The sequence below is a fragment of the Bombus flavifrons genome, chromosome 9 (assembly GCF_040668555.2).
Source record: "Bombus flavifrons isolate JBK064 chromosome 9, iyBomFlav1_principal, whole genome shotgun sequence".
Taxonomy (NCBI): domain Eukaryota; kingdom Metazoa; phylum Arthropoda; class Insecta; order Hymenoptera; family Apidae; genus Bombus; species Bombus flavifrons.
This window is the reverse complement of record NC_138450.1, coordinates 8,490,957-8,503,307: the sequence shown is the minus strand read 5'-3', so window position 1 is coordinate 8,503,307 and position 12,351 is coordinate 8,490,957. Positions and strand designations below refer to the sequence as shown.

The following is a 12,351-nucleotide window of genomic DNA, read 5'->3' as shown; positions in this document are numbered from 1 at the left end:
TGTTTCCCAAATTTGTTACTAGATAGCGCTTACTGTACTGTTAATTTTGATAGCCTCTCTACAACTTGTTCGTGATGGAACACATGGTAAAAATCGAGTGAAAATAGTGGATAAAATCTGATAGAATATAGAATGATGATGAAGTAACAGTGATTTATTAAATCAAAAGTTAGAATTGTATGCTGTGTTTCAAATTCGTTTGCAGTAGAATTCTTTTGATGAAAATTCTTTTAATGAAGAAAGAATTTAAAGTAAGTTGTTATCTAAATCTTATATTCAATATAATGACAAACATATACCATGATACTGGTGTGTTATCAATATTAGTGACAAATTACGAAAAATAAATGAAATATGGAAGATGAACATAATAAGATGTGTTTAATGTAGACTATAAGAGGAATTTAATTTTGTAAAAAGATTTTAAATATGGCTATCGTGATTTACGCGCCAAGTCTTTCAGTTAGTTTGTCGCAACCTATAAATTAATTTATAAGTTCAATTTATATACAACTTAAAAACACGAAGGAAATATATTTTTTGAAATATTGAAAATACTTTAGCGAAATGCTGTTTTATATTTTATTTGTATTTTGCCAAATACTTCTTTTTGTTTTGAAATCGTAATTCAAAATGGCGCTTATATTTGATTTTTTTACAGATGAATTGCACCTAGATAAATAAAAAAGGATATATTTCGATTAAGGTTTAATAACAATATTGCAATTAAGTTAGAGGTAAATTAATTTATAGCAGTAATTCTTCAACGATAACATTTATATTTACGCATTCTAAGCAAATCAAATAGATATTGGTGGATATTAATTTATCCATCCACTGAAACAATAATTCTTCAATATAATACCGTAGTCTACAGAGAGCTAACGATTTGAATATTTATTGAGGCAACAGCAGAATATTACATTGTAATTTCCAATAACAATTTCATGGTAATACTATTTATATAGTATATTTACAGTATACTGAATAACATGCACATACATATATAAATCCAAAAAATGAACTCGTTATTTGCAATAAAAAAAGTGGTCATCACTAGCAAAAAGTGTTAATGCTTTAAAAAATTAAATTTTTAATTAAAAAAAAAACAAATAGAGTTATCAATAGTTAATAACTTTAATAGGAATAGTAGAAGGACTGGTCGTTTTAGACCAGAATTTATTGTTACAAGCATAATATATACTATTTGTTTCTCTCTCCTTTTTGCAAAAATTCAAATTACCAAAACAAGTTATCAGTAACTGCAACCACATCTGGTCCGAACAAGAAATAAATGTCCTGATTATGAAAAAGAAATTGCAAGGAGTCCTTAAAGCACTGTTACTTGACAAGTTTAATGGCAATATTAAGGTAGAAGCTAATTAATAGACCTAATTCAAACCCATAGTTACGAATAGGATATTCGTCATTCATTAAAAAAGGGAAGTTGCTGATCACAAAAGAAGGAAAATTGCATGGAGATTTTAAAGTATCGATATTTAACAAGTTTAAGAGGAATGGTAGAACAGCAACCGGTCTGTACAGTACACGAAGGTCTCGTGTCATTGCCAGACTCGCTGAACACTCGAGCAAGTACTTAATACTACCCTCTGCGGTGTATTCAAGGCGGGAGCGAGCATTTCAGAGCGAATGTAATAGCCGCACAGGCAATTAAACGTGGCAAATACATAAATACACGTTATTAACTTTGCGTACAAAGAGGCTGCCGGGACGATTAGGCCTTTCGAGGCTCAACTGTTCACCCTAAATCTCGTCCTTCTTCTCTGGTTCGCCTGCTCCTCATCCAACGCTCGCAACGAGTCGCAATTTCAGAGCTTTTTCATGGGGCCGATGCATTACCATACTGATCAAAGCTGCTGCTTCCTGCATAACGCACAGGGAACAACGGCTCCCCGTTGTTATCCGTTAGAAAAACCGTGTGTCTTCGGTGAGATAAGTCGAAGAGTGGCTCGTTACGTTCGTGGATGTGCGGTCCAAGTACGCTTTTGATTTTCGTAGGCGTAGAGTTCTTCTACTCTCGGTTCTTCAACGTTTTAAACGGCCGTATTATTTTCTGCTGGTGCTTCTGCCGTTTTTTAGTATCGTCTAAGGGCGAAATAGTTTATCTTCTCTTTGATAAAAGAGCGAGGAGAAATATATACTTTAATCTCTATTATTGAAATTTTATTTAGCTGTGAATACATAAGTTTGTGGAGAATTTCTAGAGAATAGTACGGAATTAATATGGATGAAATAAGATTTTTGGAAAGTGCATGTATGTATAAGTATATTAAAGTATATATTAAAGTAAGCATATTAAAGTATTCTAAATTACATAATTATGAGTCCGAGCATCCCGTTAAATGTAATATCAGAAGAAATACAAAGGTTTCACCAAACGTAGGAAATGACAGGAATATTTTACTATTTATTAAATATTTGAATCTCTTGATAAACAATGAACTAAAGTAGGGTTACTCCGCTTGACCTTAATTTCTATGTATAACATCGATTATAATTAAATTTAATTATAATTTTATACAACATCCATTATATTGTAGGAACAGTGAAAAATTGATCTTGTATGATGAGAGTCTTGTTTGCTAAGAGAAAAATTAAATCAATTCATGGATATGTAATTTGCAAGCTGCGATTCATAAAAAAGAGAACACAATCGAGCGAAACGCGTCGAACAAACAAATATTCCGAGGCTCCGCTCATAAAAGCCTCGATTCCACCGGGGTTGCTATTCCATCTTTAACGAATCGAAACTTGTGAGAGGCGAGCAGAGCATGGGCGGTCGGTGGCGCGTTAAAACACTTTCTTCGACAAAAGCCATCGAGGCTCGAGGTCAGCCTCTTAACCCAGATTCCGAGTCGGAAGGCGAGAAGACAGAAGCTCTCGGTTACACACGATCAACGCGTTCAATTCAAGAGAGTCCCTTAACCTCTTCGTCTTCGGAAACATCCGCCTGCAACTCTTCGTTCCAATGCGACCACCCCAAAAAGAGAAGACGAGGTAGAAACAAAAGAAAGAAACATAAAGCAAGAAGAAAAGGAAGACAAAAAACGTAAAAAGAAAGGGAAAAATTTCAGTATAAGCGTAATAACTACGGCGCGCGATACAGCGACGGTAAAAGAATGGTCCAAATGAAGCCTCCTAAATTTCAACACCCTCTTCGCCAGAGCGACCAGAGCTCCACAACGCCATTCTCCGGCTCTCTTCCTCCGCCTTCGACTTCCCTTTGTCCGCTCTCTCGTTTTTTCCCCCGCTCCCTTTAGCCCTCGCCCCGTTTTCTCGATACTCTCCCGGTATATCCAGCCTGTTCCTTTTCTTCCTCGGTCCTTTCGGCGGTCTCTGTCGGCGAGCCGATGCCCTCGCAATCAGCCGGCAAAGTGGAGTCGCGCGCGCGACGACGGCGTCGGCGGTGGCAGCGGTGGTAGCAAGCGGTAACGGCGGCTGTGTGGCGGTGGCGTATCCGTGAAACACGCGGTGCAAGTGCCGGGGTGGCGATGACGCAAAGTCAGCGTGGGCCAATGGACTGGCTGCTGTGCGGGAGGTGTTCGGTGGGCCACGATTGGGCGTGGCTCGAGCAGAGGGTGCGTCAGGGGTGCCACCGCCGACGTGGCTGCGTGGGGGAATGCCAAAGTGTGCCCCGGGGTGTAATATCATACCGCTAGGTGGATAAATAGACGCACGAAACTAGTAGGGACGAGTGGGGAACGAGTAACGAACGGAACAGCAGCGAGGATGAGACGAGGAAGGAGAGGAGGGACGACTTGTGAAACTGGGGTGGGTCGCGGGGTTGGAGGAGAGTGAGAGAGAGAAAGAGAGGGAGAGGGATCTGGCTAAAAGAGTAACCAGAGGATGACGGACACGCGAGAGAGGCAGCGCGTGGAGGAATAGAGGAGAGTGGTAGAAAGGGCGAGAAAGGGAGAGGAGGAAATGAGGAAAGGGTCGTGCACCGAGCGAGGGTTACTCAAGGGGGTTAGACGGAAAGACGGAGAGGCGAGACAAAGCGTGTTGGAACAGGACGAGGGATCGGTTGCCAGAGGTAGAGTAGGGGAAATTGGGTGGCTACGCGATCCGAGCGAGACTAGACTAGAACAAATAGTGGTTGTAGCCATCCTCAGCTTCTGAGGTATTTTCCACTCGTGCGAGTTGCACGCATTCGAACGCCGGCCCAGGCTTGCTCACGGCGAACCGTGGAACCGTTTGTATGCACAGGCCGTGTCGTGGCTTTCGTCGGAGGATCGACGGTGGTGGCGGCCCCGGTGATGCTTAGTGGTGGTGGCGTTGCCGCTGGAAAATGCCCAACTCGCCCCCGTGTTTCACGGCGATACATCATCTGCACACGATCGGCATGTCGAAAAATTGTTGCGGATAAACTGTTTGGTATTGTAAAGCATTCGTTACCGGAAGGAACTAGCGAGTCTTGTTAAATCACCAGAGAAATATAATAAGATTGTTTACGTTTAAGCGGCGAGGATGGAGAATGATATTCTTGGTTTTTATGGAGTATCGTTTTCGGCCTTTTAGCTCGTATTTTTATGATTATCGAAGTTCGGTAATACAAATGGTAGTAGAAATGCAAAAATATGGATGTAGATAAATTATTTTTTCATTATTCGATCAAACATCTTAATTCCTCAAACGCTCTCGCTTCTTTCATGGTATCCGGTCGCTTTTATTATCCAATTAATTCAATTTAAACCTGCCGTTCTCCTCGGATTTGTATGGCCCAAAATGGAGCTTATATTTCAATAGATATTCTTAAAATATAGAGAGTATTTAAAATATTTTGTTTTTGTATCTGACATAATTTTACTGTTTTCCTTATATTCCACGCTTTTTACGAATAAAATATTCCAGAAGAAGAAGATATCCGAAGAGATATAATACAAACGTGAAGGAGAATAGGAATAAAATTATTGAATGTGCACGAATGTTATATTCCCAAAGAACGAAAACTAAAAAGGAAGACTATAAACTCGATATCAAGAAGAAAACAAAAACGATGTGGAATGGTCATCGATCGTGAAACCTACAACCAATCTCGAGTCATCGTCGTCGAAGGCTTGCTTACCATCCTGTCCGTATCGTCTCGCATGCGATTTTGTAGAATGCTGAGCACAGTGTGTAGCGAAACAGGATGTTGTCAGCTGAAATTAAATTTTCCCCGTAGAGCCGGCGGGTCGCTCGGCAACCCGATATTGTGGGCGTTAAGCTACGTACACAAGCGACGACAGACGCAGACAATGTCGCCGTAGAATGGTTTGTCGGTGTTCACTTTGCCCGGTTTCGCAAATCGCCTTATTCTGCGACAGGAAAGATGATAATTTGGTTGTTGCGCGTTCTTCGCGCGCTGCTGTTAAATATCCCGCCATTTTGCTCCAGAACGCGTTAGAAATATTGTTTTCCAGCTACCTGGTTCTATATTGTCCCTAGCCATGTGAATAATTGCGATGGACCTGTTTACAGGGTGTCTGGATTTTATTCGATGAAACGAGGGTGTGATGATGATGGAAATCGAGATATGGTGGTTATAGAAGGTGGAATATTTTTCGATCGGTAAGTCGAGGCAACGAACATATATTTATTTATACTTTCCTGTGTATATATTTATGATTATGTATCTTCTTTTTATGCATCACGCTTTGTGATTATTTCTGATACACATATAACTGATTATAATTATTTAACGTAACTAATCGATGGACTATTTCTTAAGTAATTTAAATGAAATACACGTACAATTTTTAAGCAATAATATGATCAAAGGGAGTGCCCATTGTTTCAATAAGGAAACCTAAATTAGTCTTTACGGTACAAGTGGAACAAAAGTATAAAAGACGTACCGCTCCAATACTGTATTTATAATATATATATTTTAAGGATGCTTTGATAGTTCCAGGTAAAATTCTATAATGTTGAACTGTTTGATGACGATAGTGGTGTATAAAGAATATTAAGAAATACGACTTCAAGTATATTAATATTAGAAATTATAACAGTTATTAAGGGGAGAAAAAGTGGATACCAAAAATTTCCACCGAAAGCATCCTTATATTTTTAACAGCGAAATAACCACAGGGGAAAAGAGAATCGAAAATCGAAGATTCACCATAAATACGACGGATTTAAATTTGAACGTTCAAATACAAGACGCTCGAATACTATCTTCTCTCTCGTTCCATCCAAACTTCCCTTAAAATAATACGATATTATGGCAGATACATTGACGAACTTCCCTCAAGTTGGCGAAACAATCGCATAATTGTAAAAACAAGTGCAGCAACTGTACAATAAGGGTACTTCGCTTCACCGGGAGGATGATCCCTGTTCAAGGTGAATCGTTTCCCCCCACGCGAGCAATATAATACGATGTAATTAAGTTTAATATCGGAGAAGCTTAAATACGCAATTAACGTAATGTAACGAGAAAGTTTGGTAGGCGTGTGTACACGCGACCAGCCGGGGCTGTATCGTAATTTCAAGCGAGTCAACGTTGTCTTCTTCATCTCCCAGTGTTTTTCGCATCCTTTGCTTGGTGCTCCTTTGTCCCTTCTTTCAACAGTTCTTCCATCCCTCACCCCCTATCCCCCGTTTCAAGCCCTGGTCCGTGATACAATCAACTTCAAGGGTGTAGAAGAAACGAGGTAGCCATTTATCCGCTACCCCAAGAGCAACCAAGCAAGGGAAAGTCCAAGAAAACTGAGTGTTCCGCCATTGTCGTGACTTTTTATAGGAACGAGTTCCCGGGAACAGAACGGGATTTCGGTCTCTTCGGAATCGGATCAATATTTCTTTCCGAAGATTGTTTGGTCTAATTTGATTTTATTTAATCTGGCATGAATTTTGATTTACGATTGTTTTTCATAAGCGGAGATAAAAGGGATGTAGTGTCGTCGATTTTGAGGAAATTTACTTCCTTCGAAGATTAAACTTTATGAAAATTTTGTTTTGTTTTTTAATACATCGGCGAAGGTAACTTTGGTTTTGTTATGAAATGCTCGAATTCTGTTTGAATTCTTTAAAACCAGTGCGAAATAATTTCCAGTAATACGCGATAGATATCTTCTTCTTTAGTTCTATGGTTATAATAATATCTTATGACAAAAGAACGTTTACATATCAAACCTTTTTAATCTCTTGTTCGTTTATCGTCCAGAATCTTTACGGTCGTTGAGTGATCATTCCAGGAGTTTTACATATTTGTTAATAGTTTATTTAACTGTTTACCTTTTGTCATATTGCTTTTGTCATAAATATATCGATCTGTGAAATTCAATGTAATAGATTTTAACCAATTTACTCAACTATAATTCACAGCTATATGTATTAATTAACTTTACAAAATTTACAATTAATCTATCAAATAAACCAGAAATATAAAGTGGAATTATTATAATTTTTCTCTGTTAAATCTGCATATGTTCGTTACAAAGGACCAGAAAAATTAATACTTCAAAAATCTACTTAGAAAACTCTCTTCAAATTATTTTTAACCCTTAATTCTTAATATCGTATTTACACAATGATGTATATTACGAATTATTATCTAATTACAAATTGTAAGCGAAAAGCGCGTTTAGTTCCAGCCAAATTAGCTTAAAGTTTTCGAATATTATGTCTTCTTTACAGAAACATCAGGAAACATATTTTTCTACTGTAAATTGGTAAAACAAATTTTTCTTAAGATCTGAAAAGATCCGATCCTCGATGGATTGAAATTACAAAGTTCCAAATTTTCCTCAATAACAGCGTATTATTACAATCGTGCCACCACCCACAGCACGCGAATATTATCGTTCTCCCACCTTGTGAACGCGACGACGGAACCGGATAATATTTTCTCGAAACGATTATTGCTTTCGCGCTCGGTCATCCCCAAATATTTAGCAAACAGAGTAGGCGCGCCACGTACACATCACATATTATATTTTTCTCTCCATTCGTCGCATTATTTCAAGTTTGGTAGGCGCGTCATCATCGTTTGCGATGGCTTAACGGCTGACTTATGGCTTCTGGTCGGGAAGGTCACCGTCGAACGTACGATTTTCGCGGTTCTATCCAGCGTACGACAGCCTTAACGACCCTCCTTCGATTCGACAAACACGCAGGGTCACGGCTATAAATTATGAGCGATATTAGTACGCGAAACCATTGGGTGGCACAGACGATTTATATCGCACGATTCCCTGTATCGACCCGGATTTAGTTAATACCACGACGATTTAGCGGCTCTCCACGCAATTAGAATTCTGATTCTTGCCGTCAGGAAGATAATATTTGGGATATAGGTTTATCGTGGGGTGGCCGGCTGAATGAATGTAAATAAAATTTTGGCAAATTCTATTCTTCCGTGTATTGTGATAGGTAATTTTGGAACTCTGGTTTAATGTGCGCATTGCGAAATATTCGGCTAGAATGACACTTTTTGGGAGTTTTTGAATACGCTCAAGCCCAAAATGTGGGCCATTTTTCATGGAAACAAAGCGTAACAAATTTCGGCTTGTCTGTTGATGCGTGACGTCCTCGTGGATTTTGACGACACCTTTTTTTTAAATTTCGTACTTTTAATCCACTGTATGGCTTACTCTGTTGTATGCATTTGAATCGTGAGTATCGGATTAAGTTTGGGTTATTTTTTATTTTTAGGGTACTGCGAGGCAATCGATCAGAAGGCTGTGATCATACAGAGAGCATTTGGCATTGGCAGAGATTGACATTTGGAGCATTGGTATTGGCTTCTTGTTCTTGCGTTTACCGCCCTGTATGGTCACGATCTTACGCGGATTTTTACAGATGAGATCTGTATCGGCTAACTGTTCATAAGGCCGAGTTTTGGAAACGGTCTATTACCGTGAAAAATGATCTTCAGCTTTAGCGACCTGAAATACCCCGGAAAAGTCACATTCGGATCAAAAATTGTACAGTCCGGATACGATGTTTTATCTGATTTTGGCCTTTTATTGATTTGGATTTTTGCGTATTTTTTGGTCTTTGTTTAATTAACGGTTTATATTATTCCTTTGGGAAAAGAGGATATTTATTAACATACACTTGTGTGATCTTGATGAAAATCTTAACTATCTGTTATCTCCTAATATTATTATCTTCAGTAAAAACTAAAATATTTACTATGAATAATACGAATAATAAATTAAAATTCGGTAACAATTTTTAATACTTTACGAAAAGAATGAACTAACGAATCATAGATAAATATCAATTAGTCAAACAAGGAGATTCAGAATTAAGTAATAGGGGTAGGTATACGTAAAAACGAGGGGAGACAAGCTCGTGCCCTGGAATATATTATGAAAAGTAATAAAGTGACTCTATATCCGGCTGGGTGACAGGTCCCTTTATGAACGAATGATAATCTGTTGCGGTAAATGCATCTGTTCTGTCGCAAGCAGGTGTTGCATTTTCGATTCGAATAAAGAAGACAGATTAAGGGTGCGAACGTTTTTGTTGGGTCACGTGCTCTAGTCAAAATAAATCTGTTCTTGTAATCGGATTTATGGGTTAGGTCTGAAAACCGATCAACTTCTCTCATACGGCTATTAACTTAAAAATATAGTATCACTACTTTGGTCCTTCTGGTTAGGTTCATCATTTCGGTCTACGATACTCAAGACGAGAAAACCATTAGCTTTTGAATTGATTTTTTCGTCCTCCGAATTAGTTGGTACGCGAAAATGTCTCAAACTTTTTATAAATATAATCAGGATCTTCTTATAAAAATAATCAGGAGGCTTGAAGCGATTGCTTAGAAATTTAATATTGAACAGGAACTGTATAACATTTAAATAATTAGATAATTTTGAAATTTCGATGCATATTCAAACGTTCGCATGATTCAGACATTTAGACATTTAAATATTCGAATATCTGAACATTCGAATATCCAAAAAATTATATATTTGAAAATTTAGTATGTACTTGAATACTTAATATTAATTAATAGTATTAATAATATTAATTAATAGTAATTTAATTTTTTTAATATCTATACTTGCGAGTGCCTATTCGAACCGTTTTTCCTATTGTTTTCTTTTTCCTTTATTATCACCTTCTCTATTTATGAATAGCATCTTTGATTCGAAAAATTCGATTTTTATTCTAATCTCGATTTTACGTAATTTAGATATTTCACTGCTACAAATCTATAAATCTTCTACTCTCTATGATACTGTTAGCTATAATAGAAACGGTTAAATCTACAAAAGTCCAAAGATTATTCGAGAGAAATAAATTGTCCAAGCACGTATCAATTACGTTATATAACAAAATAAAATAAATAAATTTCAGAGATCCATCACAACTCTAATAATATTAAAGAGAAATTCATTATTGTTCATATGTTCAGCATTCAACGAAAATACCAAATTACACGATACTCGAGCTAATCCTACAATTTGGCTCGATTCCCCGAAATTATTCCATAAATGCGGCGGGGTCCAAATTGTTTCGAGCGACGCAGAAGATGCTTAAATCTTCTTTTGTTTACTAAATTTCTCGTACACCGGCTCGAAGCTAAAAGCAGCGCCGGTATTACCGGGCATTTTTCACGCTAATTAACCGATTTCTATTTCGTATGCTTGCGCGTATAATTGGGAAAGGGAATTAAAAAAAGAAAAAGAGAAAAAAGAGAAAGGGAGACACACATTTCCTCTTTTATTCCTGGCCAAAGTACATTGTGCTCCCGAAGCGTGCATGGTAAAAATATGTGGCTTGTACCTGTACGAAATTTCCTATTTTTTAGTCGAGATCGTTGTCGTCCTTTATTTCTTCTGTTCCTTTGTAAATTTTCGTGGAAAACAACGCCACGCGAATGGCTTGATTATGCGAACTAATTCGTAGGCAGATTGTGCGAGAAATAGATTTCTTTTTAATTATGTTTAAAAGTAAAGAATTATTAATTAATTAAAGTTGCATGTTTAACAATTTTGTACATACATAATTTGTAGATAATATCATATTAATATCGAATCGTTTAATCGAGGAATGTTTTTAATATTTGGGCCCGCAAAAATCAAATTGATCAACTGCATTTTTGCATAGTGAGATCTATAAATACATAATTAGTATTCATTTAAAAAGAACAGCGGATTTACTTTGAGGAATTTATTTATCACAGGCAGATAGTATAAATAATTGTAGATTGCAAACTAAATTTTAAAAAATAATACGTGTAATTATTATTTTTCTCTGTAGTTTACTTTATGGAGTTGATCAATATGGCTCCATTTTTTACTACAAGTTTAATTTATATTATTATTTTTTATATGCTTAATTTCTTTCGTTATATTTACGTTATATTACGTTTACGTTTTCTAGAATTTTCTTAAATATAATTTATGTACCATATATAGTGATTTTTACGAATTATTGTTAATAATCTCGTACTTGTTGTAACACGTATGATAAATTAAAAAAGGGGAGAAATAATAGAGGTGATAATCGTGGTAGTTAAAACATAAGATAGGAATGTACGTGGCGTAGCACGTAAAAAGTGAAAGAAAATGACTTTGAAGTCTTTAAAGCTCTTTCACCATTAAAACAATTATTACTGCGATATTATAATATTTCTAGATATCGTACGCTTTTCCTAAATCAAATTTTTTTCCTAAATCATTTCTTCGCCACTCTAAAACTGACGGAGATACATTATATCTTATAATCTTGTAATTTTATTGCATTTTTCAGTATGTATAAATCAACGGATTAAGAATAAAAATACTAAATTATATAACGCTTCAAAAATGAAAATCAATAAGTAAAAGTATCCTAAAAAGGATCACCCAAAGATGCTAACATAGATAATATCAATAATACTAAAAAAAAAAAAATCTATCTTTCATAATTCAACAATTAATAAATTATTCGCTCTGAAAATTGGTCGAACATCACAAACGCAACAGATTACTACTATTTCTAAACAATTCTCCGTCACCATAATTTACTCCACTATATCCACAAATCGCCACGATATATACGATCAAGAATGTCCCTTTAATACCATCTAATATCGCAACAATATCCAGAACAAATCCTCCATTTACCAATTCCATCACACTATTTCACATACCATTACCCTCCGTCATTTCAAAGCTTTTACGGCCACACAGCCAGCCAGCCATTCCACCGTCAAAAGCTAGTCTATCGAATATCAATAATTATAACATGTTGCAGCAACGCGTAATTCAATTAATTCAAACGGACGTCAGTCGATAAGAACGAACAAAGGAATAGGATATAATACGATACAGCGAAGCAAAGACACGTTATCAGTAATTTGCTCAACGAAAAGAAGATAGAGAGACACTGGTCCCTTTAATC

The 12,351-nt window shown here is 36.7% G+C and overlaps 1 long non-coding RNA gene across 1 annotated transcript; it reads left to right on the top strand.

Moving 5' to 3' along the window:
* The first annotated feature begins 17 nt into the window (after positions 1–17).
* LOC138182975 (uncharacterized) lies at positions 18–4,797 on the top strand. Its single transcript, XR_011173947.1, has 3 exons — positions 18–251; positions 662–737; positions 2,562–4,797. It is a non-coding gene; the product is annotated as an uncharacterized LOC138182975 (long non-coding RNA).
* Positions 4,798–12,351: the final 7,554 nt, after the last annotated feature.